Raw genomic sequence first — 14821 nt, forward strand, 5'->3', positions numbered from 1 at the left:
TGTCAAATATTTGGCTTTTCAATCGTCCAGCAAAGCAGAAAAGTGTCGTCGTCGTCACTTGCATTCACATTCGGGCATCATCAAACGCGATCCTTTTTTCTGTTCCCGTAGTTCGTTGCAGCAAACATCTTTTTCGGCCTGCGTGAAGATACGTGCACTCCGTTTGCTTCGAGAACCCTACTACGGCCAGCTAGAGTGTTACCGTTTTTGTTTTGCGTTGTTTTGGTTCCGAAGGCATCTAGTACTGGGGCCAGTTGGAGCTAGGTAGCCGAACAGCTCGAAGGAGAAAATAAGGTAATGGAAAAGTTACGGGTCTTGTGCTATAGTTACGGTAACCACACGGTCTGGAAAGTGAATGGACTGCGGTTTTTTTTTCTTTTGCTGTTATTTGAAGAGAAAGCAATATTGTATTGTGATAGTTTGTTTCTTCTCCTTTGGTTTATTGCAGACTTTGCTGAACAAATTGCAGCACAAAGCGGCCTTCCGGTTAGCACAATTTGCTTTTTTCCTTCTCAATTCGGTAAGTTGATAGAATCAGGTTGGTTTCGTATTCTAGAGTATTTACCTGTGGGCCGTTAAGTACTTTGTTATATCGATAGCATGAAAGCATGAATCACAGTTACACTCAACTTAACATTTTTGTTCTAAAAATCAATGGAAATTAATCTATAATTTTGTATTCTTGAATTAAAAAGAAAATGATAAAATTCAACTACCTGCTGCGCTGAACTGTTGGCAGGCAGTGCCGTGTCGAGATTAGACATGCATATCAGTTCAAGGTTGCAATATTTAATAATCAGTATGTTTTAAAGGTGGCATGCTTTTATTTAGGCTTGTTTACCCAATGTGCTTTTTTGTGAGCCTTCTCTGAAACCATATGTTTGTGTCAATCATCTATCAATTGATTGAAATTACTACACATACTAAATGCACTCTTGTATTTCGCTAGCAATTGGACAAATTGATTGGCTAATGACGCAGTTATGGTTGAACCGTGTAAAATTTTTCAAATTTTACTCAACAATACGATCAAGTATTTGTTTTCGAAGTTGACATTGTTGTTTTGTGAAATGTTTTCTTCTGAATATTGAATAACTATAACTTGAATATGCAATTCCATTAGACTCAATTTCCTATTTAGGTTATGTGTTCTGTCTGTAGGACATAACCAGATCAAAGTAGGCAGGATTTTCGGTTTTACGTAAATAAAGGTCGAGGACGAGGGTTCTGGGAAAAAAGTTTTAATTTAGTTTAAGACGAAGTTTTAACTTTTGAAAAATCACTAGCTAACTCAATATACGTAATTTCTTGATCTATAAATCCGTTTTCTACTTCTATCTTTTCTACAGCACAGTTAATCATCCCCTCGGCAAACAATGGCTCCCCAGCAGAGAATCCGCATGGCCAACGAGAAGGCCAGCCGTAACATCACACTGCGCGGTAACGTGCCCAAGTCGACGAAGACAGCGGAGGAAAAGTATCCGGTCGGACCGTGGCTGCTAGCGTTGTTCATCTTTGTGGTATGTGGATCGGCTATTTTCCAAATCATTCAATCGATTCGCATTGCGTAATCGAGCGGTGGTGGTGACGAGAGCGGCATGGAACTCCATCCTGCGACTGATGTCCCTCTTTAATCCACACCAAAACGAAAAAAAAAACATCCAACATCCACACATATACAGTCACAACCATTGAATCCAATCTGAGTGAAGAATCATTCGTCAACGTCCGAGAAACTGTTTTCTCCACTTTTTTTTGACTTCTCTTCCGATGCTGAAGACCTTTATTTTTGAGCCTTTGAGCTGCTATCACCTATTCTAATTCTAATTGTGTACTGTACTGTATTGTATAAAACAAGCATATGTAAAGGACAAACACTTTTAAATAGTGCACTATTGCACGGAAATTCCAAGCCCAAATTGGACGCATTTACTGCAACTGTACCCAACGGTGGGCTATTATCCAATTTATTGCATTCTTTTCTGTAGCAATCTAGGTTTTTAGTGTTAATTGGATACCTTTTTCCAAGTAAAAACATATTTTTGTTCAGTTTGTTGTTATTCAACTCTCTTTATAAGCAAATATAACTACGTTTGAAAGTAAATTTTTAAATTTTATGCATCAACAATACTTTTTGATGATTTATAATTTGTGTAGCCTAACTGCTAGCACGGTTACGTGGTCAGATTTCTTTTACTTGTGCGTAGTTGCATCCAGGGAAGTAGATAGCAGACACCCACATACCTACCTACCACAAAGAGATGATAAGCATGATTGTCTGAATGGAGTAAATTTAAAGAAAAATGGCGATCACGAACCAAGAACGAAAAACTTAAACGCAACAGAAACGGAACAGGTGCAAAAAAAACGCGAAAGTCGAAAGTGATTTCGTTTGCAATATGATATAAAAACTACCTACACTGACTTCGGAAAAGAATAAAATCTATATAGTATGAAATGATTATTATTTGAAAGAACAACTTTGTTAAGAACATTAACCTAACAGCTAGTGATTAGTTGCAGAAACGATGCTTTGTAAACTATGTCAAGTAAACGTTCATATCCTTTCTTAAAAGATCATTGCAGATCAGGTCCTGGTAACTTAGCGTACATAATGGGAACATTTTTTCACCAAATTAGGAAACCAGTCGAAACTATTAAAATTGATTGGTTCATCCTCTTAATTGGGCAGTCAGGCAAATATTTCAATTATTATCGCGCTGGACCTAGTAATGAATTTACTTACATGAGGCGATAACCTTCAGCCAGCAATACCTTATTTTGCACCAACTTTTTCCAGTTGACTTATATGTTGACGAAGGTTGATCTCTAATAATAACTTTTCTTCCCTTGAATCAACTCTCATCATGTCCTAATTAGTACGCTTTCTCTTATAATAAGCATCGTTAGCCGTTTCGATGCTTCTTTCATTCTTCTAATTATAACTTATTGTCTTTCAATTACTTTAGCTACAGGACTGTTCGTTTTTTAACGAACTTGAAACGCAGTGAATGGATGTCTAGGGATGAATTAGCTTGAAGCAATTAGTATTAGTTGGTAAAACATTCGGGTACCAACCGAGAGAGCGTGGGTGCAAACCACACCTGTCATTATATTTTTGACCTATAAAAAGCAAAGCGCAGGTGCTACATTCCGTTATCGAAACTTGACTTTCTGTGTTCTTATACGACAGACTTCGCAGCCAACTGTTAGAGTACAGTACAATTGCAGGGCCAGTTACTCCGATCCTATTGACTCTAACAGCCTCTCCCAGCCGAAAAATCGCGATATAGACTAACTGAAAAGTTATTGATATTAGGCCAAATAGACTTAGCGACAAATGATGACGGTCGATGGCCTTACCCGGAAATGCTTCATGTACTTACTGAAGCAGCTAAGCTAGGAGGTGGGAAGCTGCGAACTACTGTGTTACCTGTACGCTGTGTACGCAATAATTGTATCGTGAAACTGAATTGTTATTTATGCAACTTTTTACTAGTTAAATGCAATAACAAAAGCACAACTTATAAAAAATCGTTTTTATCTATATTAGCTGCATATGCGTTAATTAAACTTAAGGTTACGTTTTATTTCAATCACACGTGTATTCGCAGTGAGTCTGGTAAAACAGTAGAGCGCCTGTTCTCCAGGTGAGGGGCGGCTCACACAGCGTCTGTCTCGTAACGGGCGGCTGAATATGAAATGCTGTATCCCGCAAGCTATACCTAAGATGGCAGACCCATCAGCGGGATGTAGGTATCGCGACCCCGGTGAGGTAGTATACCGAAAACTCAATTACCACGAACAACGAACAAAGAAATTCAGGACGGAACAATCGGTATAGGACACGGCAAGGGACAAGGAAACGATTAAGGGATAACGATTGGAAACTTGGTACCTGGAATGTCCGAACTCTCCATGAGCCGGCACGGGCTGGCTTGCTTGCTCGAGAGCTGCATCAACTCGGAGTGGAGATCGCTGCTATTCAAGCAGTTCGATGGCCAAATTCCGGAGAAAAGGAGTTCCGTGCAGTAGACCCTATTGTAGGCACTTCTTTTAAGTACCACATCTACTACAGTGGCGGTAAGAAAGCTGAACATGGAGTCGGTTTCGTAGTGTTGGGAAAACAAAAGCAACGAGTTATCCGGTGGAGGCCCGTAGATGACCGTATATGCGTGTTGAGGATTAAGGGCAAATTCTTCAACTATAGCCTAATCAACTTATACGCACCGACAAATGATAAATCCGATGATGCTAAAGACGAGTTTTACGACAAGCTTGAGAGGACCTATGGAGAGTGCCCAAAACACGACGTGAAAATCATCATCGGAGATGCAAACGCACAGATCGGGAGGGAGGAATTCTTCCGTCCAGTTATTGGAAGACATAGCCTGCATCTGTCGACCAATGATAACGGTCTGAGGCTCATAAATTTTGCCGCGGCCAGAGGGATGGCGATCTGTAGCACCTACTTTCCACGTTTGAATATTCGGAAACAAACCTGGAGGCATCCAAATGGAGACTCTAGCTCTCAGATCGATCATGTCTTGATTGACGGTCGACACTTTTCGGATGTTATCGATGTACGGTCTTTTCGTGGACCAAATATCGACTCTGACCACTATCTCGTAGTGAGTAAGATTCGCGCAAGGCTGTCGAACACGGCGAAAGCTAGCACTGAAAGGACGCTGCGTTTCAACATCCAGCGGTTAACGGCAGACGGCGTTGCAGTGGAGTACGCCAGGAAGCTTGACCAGCGAATCGCAGAACCGCAGGTAGAAGAAGAAGAAGATATAAATGGGCTGTGGAGGAACATCCATGGTGCCATCCAAACAACAGCGAGAGAGGTGGTAGGCACGACGCGTTGAAGACAGCGTAACAGCTGGTTTGATGCCGAATACCAGAGAGTGACAGATGAAAAGAACCAGGCCAGGAGTCGCATGCTCACTACGGCAACGCGTCAAAACAGGGAGAGGTACAGAGAGACTAGAGCTGCGGAAAAATAATCCATCGTCTAAAGAACGGACACGGACACAACGACACACGGAGTTTCTATAAAACGGTGAGATGCAGGAATTCGCCATGCCTGTGATGTGCAATGATAGTGCAGGCAACCTGCTTACCGACAAAATGGCGGTAGCAGCCAGGTGGAACTTCCAGACACTGTTGAATGTAGAGGTAAATGCGGAGATCAGCAGGGACAGGATAGGAATTGTAAGCGATGGTCAAGCTGTGGAGCCACCAACACAGGAGGAGGTTAGAAAGGCAATCAGTGAGCTGAAAAACGGTAAGGCTGCTGGGAAGGACGGTATCCCGGCTAAACTTCTAAAAGCGGGGAGCGAGCGGCTGTACGAAGCAATCCGCCGGATCATTGTCAGGATCTGGGAAGAAGAACAAATACCGGAGGAGTGGTTGGGTCTCATTTGCCCTATTTTCGAAAAAGCACATTGACTGGAATATAAAAGCTATCGACGAATTACATTGCTCAATTCTGCTTACCAGGTGCCTTCCCGTATCCTGTTCTGCAGACTGAGATCGTTAGCGAAGTCGTTCGTCGGCGAGTACCGAGCTGGTTTTCATGAGGGTCGCTCCACAACGGATCAGATGTTTACCCTGCGTCAGTTGCTAGACAAGTTCCGGGAGTACAACTTGCAGACACACCATCTGTTTGTGGACTTTAAAGCGAAGTACGATTCAGTTAAACGAAATGAGGTGTGACAGATAATGCTAGAACATGGTTTTCCGGCGAAACTAGTTACGCTGATTCGTGCGACGCTGGACGGATCCAAATCATGCGTTAGAATAGCGGGTGAGACCTTAGCTGCTTTCGTGACGTTGGATGGACTGAAGCAAGGGGATGCACTCTCTAACCTGCTATATTCAACATTGCCTTGGAAGGTGCATTACGAAGGACAAACCTGGAAAGGAATGGAACTATCATCACGAAATCTCACATGCTTCTTGGATTTGCGGATGACGTCGATATCATCGGAATCAACCGTAGAGCAGTGGAAGAGGCCTTCCGGCATGGGGTCGGACACTTAGCACATTGTGCCGCGGCACTCCATAGATATCAAGCGGCACACCGGAGGCGGCGAGATTGGGACTTACCATTAACACCGCCAAAACAAAGTACATGGTTGCTGGTAGGGAACGTGGGAGCCCAAGTGGTGTTGGTATCGAGCTGGAGTTAGATGGGGAACGATATGAAGTAGTGGAGGAATTTATATACCTTGGTACACTCGTGACATGGGACAACGATGTAAGCCGCGAAGTGAAACGACGAGTTGCAGCCGCGAATCGGGCTTTCTATGGATTACGTAGTCAGCTGCAGGGCTTGAAAAGGGATCGCAAGTTGAATGTGACTGCCGTGAATGCGAACTTTCCGCATTCAAACTCCGCTTTTTGAACGATCATTTGACTGTTTTTTTTGAATCCAGTCAATCTCCCGCTTGCGCTGCTGCCGTCTTACAATTCATGCGGCATCTCTGCAGAAGCAAACAGTCAATCTCCCGTTTTGCTTTGCGCTTTGAGAATATAAACTGCAAACTGACTGGAAGCATACGGTGACGTATTTTTTCGTTTCTCTTTTTGTCTCCAAATCGGCTGCTCACAGTAATAGTTTGTCACCCGGACGTCGGTCCGACGCAAGCAAAATATTCGTTTGTATTGGACGGAGTCCGACCGACTTCTTCCATGCACATGTAGTGGTTGTTTTTTTATAGTATTGAATCATACGATTGTGCGGTTGCTTTTCGTTAGCGTGGTGATTGCCAATCATTTGACTGTTTTGCAGTCATTCGCTGCTCCAAACGGTAAAGGCAACTTGATCGAAACAAAAATGTCAACAAATTTTAGAGCGCGGTAGTTCAGCTGCGTGCGATCGGCGTTTGACTGAGCAAACTGCCAGTTGTGTTATGCATCGCGTTCGTATTCCACCTCTAAACGGACGGTGTGAACTTGAATGCGCGTTGGTGTGACTGCGGTAGAAAAAAAGGATCGGTCGAAGCCCTGGTCAGCTGAAGTCCCGTAGTAGGCAAATTCGCACAAAACTGGCGCTCTACAGAACACTAGTTCTCCCGGTGGCCCTTTACGGACACGAATCATGGACGCTAAAGGAAGCTGATCGACGAGTGCTTGGGGTTTTTGAGCGTAAAATTCTGCGGTGGCAAAATGGAAAATGGAGTGTGGCGCAGACGCATGAATCACGAGCTGTACCAAGTAGACAAATATGCTGATAGTGAAGCTAGTGCAATGTGGCAGGCTGCGGTGGTCTGGACACGTGGCCCGAATGCCCGATGATAGAGTAGCCAAAACTTTTCAGCAGAGAACCAAGAAGAGGCCCTAGGCTCCGAGGCAGACCCCGCACCCGGTGGGTGTGTGCTGTCGAAGATGATGCACGTCCAGCTGCTCTTGTTGAGCATGTTGTTTAACCAATTAAACAATAACACAGACCATATAGCGATCCTTAACCTCTTATCCAGCAACTCATGTTCCTAACTCTTCGTGATATCAATCTGGAATACGAGTAAACTTAGCGGACATTGGGTAACTAACCCCGGCAGCCAGTATATTTTGCCAAAATAGTGTTAAAGTAGCATTTAACGCGAATCGCTTGCGTGGCCCTAGTGAGACAACCTACCTGAACCCACATTACTACGAAAAATCAAAAAGACTGGGAACGTTCGGCATGAACAAAGGCGACGAAATAAGGACTTGTAGTGGATTCTTGGTACGTGGAACTGCAGATCACTAATTTTCGTGAGTGGCAACAGGAGGGTGCTGCTTGATTAGTTAGTACCCTCGAAAGTTTGGCATCGTGTGGAGGATTCGTTGGGGCAAGACCCATTTTTACCAGAACGGTGGAGCGACCAGCTAGCTGGCGACGGGCTTCGTAGTGACGGGTAAAACGCAGGATCGCGTAATGGACTAGAAGACGATCAACGAGAGGATAAAAGGCCGTTTCTTGAACTGCACCATCATAAACGTGCGCTGTCCACACGGCGGTAGACTCGGCGACGAGAAGAAGCGTGCCATGTGAAACTGGATGCAGCGTACGACAGCTACTCGGCACGGAAGGTCGTCATCGGGGATATGAACAGTCAGACCATTTTTCTCAAACACTCACCGTACGCTCCCAACAGGGTGCGGATATTGACTCGGACCATTTCCTAGCAGTAGTACATGTGCGCTCAAAACTATCGATGTTTTATACCTCGCGACAAAGCCCCCCTCCTCGGTTAAACATTCGGCAGCTAAACAACCCGCCAGTTTCCGAACACTACGCGCGCGTACTGGATGAAGTTCTGCCTTCCTCTGTGGAGATGCTTCGGCCGTCAACGAGGCAGCTAGGCCGTGGTGCTAGGTGTGGAAACTTCGAGTGCACGAAATGATTGGTTTGACGAGAAATGCCAACAAGCGATAGAGACGGAAAACAGAGCTTGGAAAAACTATCTAAGCATATCCACGAGAGAGAATTTGGCCAAGTATCGACGAGCGCGGAAAGAGTTGACCACGATCCTGAGGAGGAAAAAGCGCCAGAAGGAGAACAGAGATCGTGAGGAGCTGGAACAACTATTCCGGGCTAATGACACCCGCAAGTTTTACGAGAAAGTGAACCAAACTCGCAAGGCCCACACACCAAAACCTGGCACGTGTAGGGACGAGGGAGGGGATGTAATCACAAACAAACAAAGTTAACCTCGGAGTACCTACAAACGATAACAGCGTACCGGCTCCCGATCTCGAAGAGATTCTGCTGAAGAATAATAGAACCGCCGGAAAGCTCTACCAAAATGGCCAATAACCGCAACGGTACTTCATTGGATAATTTCTAGGATTTGGGAGGAGGAGAAACTACCACAGGAGTGGATGGAAGATGTAGTGTGTCCCATCTAGAAAAAGGGCGACCGGCTAGATTACTGTAATTAGCGCGGCATCACGTTGTCTATCCCCAATAGCAAGAGAATTCGTAGGGCAGTATCAGGCGGGCTTTATGGGGTCCGTGCTACTACGGGTCAATTTTTTACTCTCAGACAAATCCTCCAGAAATATCGAGAGTACAACGTGCCCACGCATTTTATTTTCGTGGATTTCAGGGCAGCCGCAGCATACAATACGGTTGAACGAGAACAGCAATGGCAGATGATGCACGAGTACAGTTTTCCGGACAAACTGACGCGGCTGATTAAAGCTACTCTGGAGCGAGTGATGTGCTACGTGCACGTTTCGGGGACACGCTCGTGTCCTTTCGATTCGCAAAGAGGGTTGCGGCAAGGGGGAAGACTGTTCTGTATGTTATTCAATATCGCTATTGGAGGTGTGATCCGGCGAGCGGGTATCGGAACGAGATGAACGATCTTCAGCAAGGGTAGTCAACTCCTAGCCTTCGGAGACAACCTCGACAGCATTGCTAGAAATCTTGGGACAGCGGAGGCAATCTACACCATCTACATCCAATGACGTATTCAAGCTGGAAATCGAGCCTACTTTTCCCAGAGCTGACGATGTACAAAACGCTAATCAGACCGGCAGTCCTCTACGGACTTGAAACAGTAACTTTGCTTACGGAGGACATACGTTCACTAGCCATATTTGAACGAAAGGTGTTGCGGACTATTTGTGACGGAGCACAAACGGAAAGCGGGGAGTGGCGGAGGCGTATGAATCACGAGCTACAGGTGGGTCGGTCACGTAGCTAGGATACCGGACGACTGTGCAGTGAATAGAGGGTCCCGACGTGCTAGATGGCTCGACCAGGTTGAAGCCGACTTGCGTTTGTCGAGAACAAAACCCTTTTTCTTCATTAGGATGTGTCTACTCCCTTTGTCAGCTCCTGCCCTCTGTTGTCCATCAGCCACTCGCAAATCTGAACCCACCACTATCCAGTCCAGTAATGTTTGTCCAAAGCAAAGCCTTGCGCTTAAACGTCTTTCTAATACTTGACCCTTCTTTATCAACAGACTTCGCGGCCGGCTGTTAGAGTACAGGACAGTTACGGGGCCAGTACAAAATCCTACTGACTCTATCTAGTGGCACCACCTACCCGAGATTCGAACATACTGGCCAGTATCGTACCTCGAAGCTAGCTTTGGCGGGTCCATTGTAAACGCACAGCGCTTTACCCATTTGAACCTTCGTCCTCTCTATCAAAAAATCAGAGGGGTTGTGTATAAGACACGACCGCATATTCAACGTAGGACTACGTAAAGTTAATGTTGAGGTGCGTTTAGAATGGGCAATTTTGGCTACGTTGGGAATGCGATATGTTGCTAGTTTTTGCTCAATGTTGCTTCTGTCGCCACCTGCACATTTGTGATACGTCGCCATAGTTACTTGGAAACATCAGCAACAGTTAGGAACAATTGCATGCCACTAGTTGCCAATCTAGACACACCTTACTGAAAACACTTATGGGAAAATTGATTGCTAATGGAAATCATAATACTCTTCACTGACAGTTACGATGGTTTGAAAAGAACTATTTTGAAAGTTTAAAATTGACTGAAACGATTGGATTGGCTACTTTGTGCTGCAGAGAAAAAGCATAGTGTTAGCATTACAAAAGCATTACATTACATTGCATTTTGCAGAATTTCGCATCGTGTAAATTATAAGCTATCTGGCACATGCTAAACCGTTATTTAGAGCAGCGTTGGGTCGAAATCAGACATCATGATAATGCTGATAATTTAAGTTTTCTGTTTGACACAGTGAATTAAAGTGATGTATGGTATAATCATAAATGATATTCTTTTTCTGATTTCCAGTGGCAACATTATCGAGTTGATGTCGCTTGTCCGAATATTTCAACTGGATTGTTTAAAGGGTTCAAGGGAAGAAATCACATTGTCTCTGGTTAAGATAGTGGTGAATTAACACTACAGAGTAACAATTATTAAAAAAATTGATTTGGCTAGTCAGAAACTTACTAGCCGTTAAAATCAGGTACATGGTGCCATCTCCTTACCGGTTGGTAAGGAAAGGCTCCTGGCACTAATGTCGATATGGAAATAACTTCATTACTGTCCATCCATGTTTCGCTGAGCGCAAGGATATCTGCCTGTCTGAGAACCGCATCGGTTGAAATACCTGCCGAATATGCGTGCGTTTAGACTCTGTACATTTAGGCTCAGCTGTACAGCAAAATGGCTTACGTTAGATTCTAGAAGTTCAGTACCTAAAGTAACCAATTTGTGGTTTTCCAGGCGCCTAAGTTCCGTCCTTAATTCCTGGATTCTCGGTGATGCAGTTCCCTTGGCATGGTAAAACTTAAATATGCCTCTGTTATTCGTCAAGTACAATCCTTCAATCGACGTAACTCTTGACATTCCCACGTACACCAACTGCTGTTCCTGTCCCTTGCCATACTCGTACGCGATTACAGAAAATGTGCCGCCTTGACTCTTGTGTACAGGAAGAGCATTCGCACCTACTAAAGGAAATTGTATACGTTTGCACTTAATGGTACTACTTAGCCTAATATTTGCAGATCGCTTTTCAATAGGTGTCCAATCGGGCTGAAGAACGTCATGCTTAGAGTACACAGCGGGCCTCGATTTGACCCGCAAGACCTTTCCAATGGAGTCGTTTTCAAATTTGAGCAATGATAATAAAGCACAGGTTGCGAGTATTTCACATATTAATATTTTGAACCTACATTATTTTTTATAATATTCTATCCGGCAAGTTGAAAGCATGGAATGGTATATCCATAAACAAGCTGAAAATGTTTGATGATTGATCCCGCATCCTACATTTTTACATCTTTTCGGCTTCTATAGGACTCACCTGTTACGTTAGGCGATACGTTGGCCTCTACGTGCGCCGGAGGGTCACCTCACGCAACACTTCAATGTTGGAGGTACCAGCTATTTCGTGAGATGCACCTTCTAACGATGTATTGCCCACTTCAGAATACATTGAATCACTACGATTTCCTTTTCTTCTCAAATGGTAGAACTTACAGTGCTCTGCCACCGTCAACGCTGGGCTTTTGCTGGTCCAGTTAATAATGCCTGCTCACGGACTCGCTTGCGGTATTTACGCATATATTTTGCTTGAAGCAATTGAGACATTGTAGAATCAGACGCACAAAATCACTCACTTCTCACTTAAATTGATTGTATGTTATTAAAAACAATTTCATATGGTAACTATGGCGACGATTGAACGAATACTGTAGGGAACTTGGAAAAATTATTCAACTTTACGTGGAAAGTCCAGAAGTTACATACAAAATACAATCTTCTAATAAAAACTATACAAAAGGCTGATATTTTGTGATTCGAATGGTATGCAAACCATAACAATATATTCAGAATTGGCTGAGCTATAAGCGTTCACAATCTATCACTTTGTCGTGTCGCGGTCATTTTTGCTTCTCCAACGTGACACCCTATTAAAGTAAGACGTAGTCCTACGTCAAAAGTTAAAGTTATGGCAAAACATACATTCATACTCACGTTCCTCGTACCTCTTTATTGGCTCTCTCTCTCAGACAGCTCCCCCTTTTGTTACGTAGCCAATTTTGCATCTGTTTACTTTCTGAAAATCCCTACAACGGAGAGAAACCAAGCCTTTCCACCCCGCTGCACCCCTTCCAAACCGGCCCCTTCCTTCTTATTTTCCAGCCACTTACGCAACAGCACTCGGTTTAAATGCAAGAGAAACCTAACGTACTTATTTGACCTTGGCGCCTTTTGTCAACGCCCCAGTGCTGATTCCTGGTGTGTCAAGAAAATTATCTTGGACTAGAGGTTGCAGTGGAATAAAAGGCTAATATAACAAGAAACGAACAAGTTTATTAAAAAAAGGTGTTATCTCCACGAGATCACTTTTACTTATATCTAATATTAACATTCGTGATGAAACACGACGCAATATGCTGCTACTCCACTCAGCTAGTACTTCCCGCACAGGGTGCTTCATAAATAAGATGTATATAGGGAGGAAGGTCGTTGTTACTCCAACACTCCTCCTCAACGAACATCGCTACTGTCCTATGACAATCCAAGCATCCGTGCGAATCTATCAGTCTTCACTGAACCTAACGGTTTTGTCAGTATATCAGATACCATGTCGTCGGTAGGACAATATTGTAGTACCATGGTTCCATCCTCGTGTAGTTGCTTCACAAAATGTTCTTTCACCTCAATGTGCTTGGAGCGACGACTCTTCCGCTCCGAAGTGACGAAATGGATACAACTCTGATTGTCCTCCATGAGTTTTACCGGACCGTTGATCTTCTCCCCCATGTCCTCAAGCAAACGACGAAGCCAGATCAGCTCTTGACCAGCTTCACTTAGTGCTACGTACTCGGATTCCATCGAAGACAGTGTGACGGAAGTTTGCCTTCGACTAACCCACGATACTGCAGCTCCAGCATAGTAGAAAACAAAACCAGTCGTCGATCTTCTTGTACCAACATCACCTGCCCAATCAGCATCGGAATAACCGATTAGATTTCCTCCTATGTCACCATATACCAGTTTCGACACTTTCGTTGCTTTCAAATAGCGGACAACGCGCTTTGCCGCTACCCAGTCTGCTTCCGTCGGCGAACTTACTTTCCGACCTAATATTGCTACACTAGCTGCTACATCTGGCCTGGCACACACAGAAATGTAGAGCAACGCTCCCACGAGACTGCGATAATCTGTGGAATCGGCCAGCTTCGGGCTTTTATCCTCTGAAGTCGTAAAACCCACTTCCATTGGCGTCTTTGCTCGCTTTGCATCACGTAGACCGAAGCTCTCCGCTACGCGATCGATGTATGCTTCAACTGGAATACTATATATGCCGTTTTCATTTCGAATTTCTAGCCCTAGAAAGTATTTGGGCTCCCCAAGATTCGTAATCTGGAAATACTGTTTCAGTGCATTATATACCGTATCAATTACAGTTTCAGATTCACAGCCAATCATTATATCATCCACATATACGAGAAAATATACACGCTGCCCATTAATAATTTTCGTATATAAGCACGAGTCGGCAACACTTGCCTTAAACCCTATCTCCATGAGAACGCTATGTAAGCGTTGGTTCCAACATCGAGCGGACTGTTTGAGTCCGTAAATGCTCTTTTTCAAACGACATACCATGTTCTCTTTGCCCTTTACTGTGTACCCAGGTGGTTGTTTCATGAAAATTTCTTCATTCAACTCACCGTACAAGTAGGCCGTTTTCACATCAAAGTGTTTCAATGCCATTCTTTTCTTGCTTGCCGTTGCTAACAGCACCCGAAGTGTTGTTTGGCTAGTTACTGGTGCGAAAACTTCATCGAAATCCACTCCAAATTTCTGTGAGTATCCCTGAGCCACTAAACGAGCCTTGTATTTAACAATCTCACCCGCTGCGTTTTTCTTCAATTTATACACCCAGCGACAACCAACTGCCTTTCGGCCAACCGGTAAGTTAACGAGCTCCCACGTTTCATTTTCTGCGTGCGATTCCAGCTCATCCAACATTGCTGCTTTTTAATTTTTATTGTCTTTACAGGCTGCTGCTTGCTGAAAAGTTTTCGATTCAACATCATCAGCACTCGAAGAACCAGCAGCATACGATTCCTCGATGTATCTGCGTGGCGCTACTCCTTTCGTCGACCGTTTCGACCGCCGTGCTATTTCATCTAAAGGAAACCCACGAAACGAATCGTTTCCTTCAGAAGCACTATCGTAAGATGATCCATTGTGTTCCTGATTTGCACCATCAGGCTCTTCGTCTGCCTCAGCGGGATCCAAATCACTCCCATAATCAGCCAGGCGTTCATTTTCCGATGGCATTGCAAGCAGCACTTGAAATACTCCTCCTGTCTCCA

At 44.1% G+C, this 14821-nt stretch overlaps 1 long non-coding RNA gene across 1 annotated transcript; it reads left to right on the forward strand.

Moving 5' to 3' along the window:
• On the forward strand, positions 1 to 1372 carry LOC128743777 (uncharacterized). Its single transcript, XR_008412321.1, has 3 exons — positions 1 to 294; positions 449 to 520; positions 1350 to 1372. It is a non-coding gene; the product is annotated as an uncharacterized LOC128743777 (long non-coding RNA).
• Positions 1373 to 14821: the final 13449 nt, after the last annotated feature.

Source organism: Sabethes cyaneus, chromosome 3 (assembly GCF_943734655.1).
Source record: "Sabethes cyaneus chromosome 3, idSabCyanKW18_F2, whole genome shotgun sequence".
NCBI lineage: Eukaryota > Metazoa > Arthropoda > Insecta > Diptera > Culicidae > Sabethes > Sabethes cyaneus.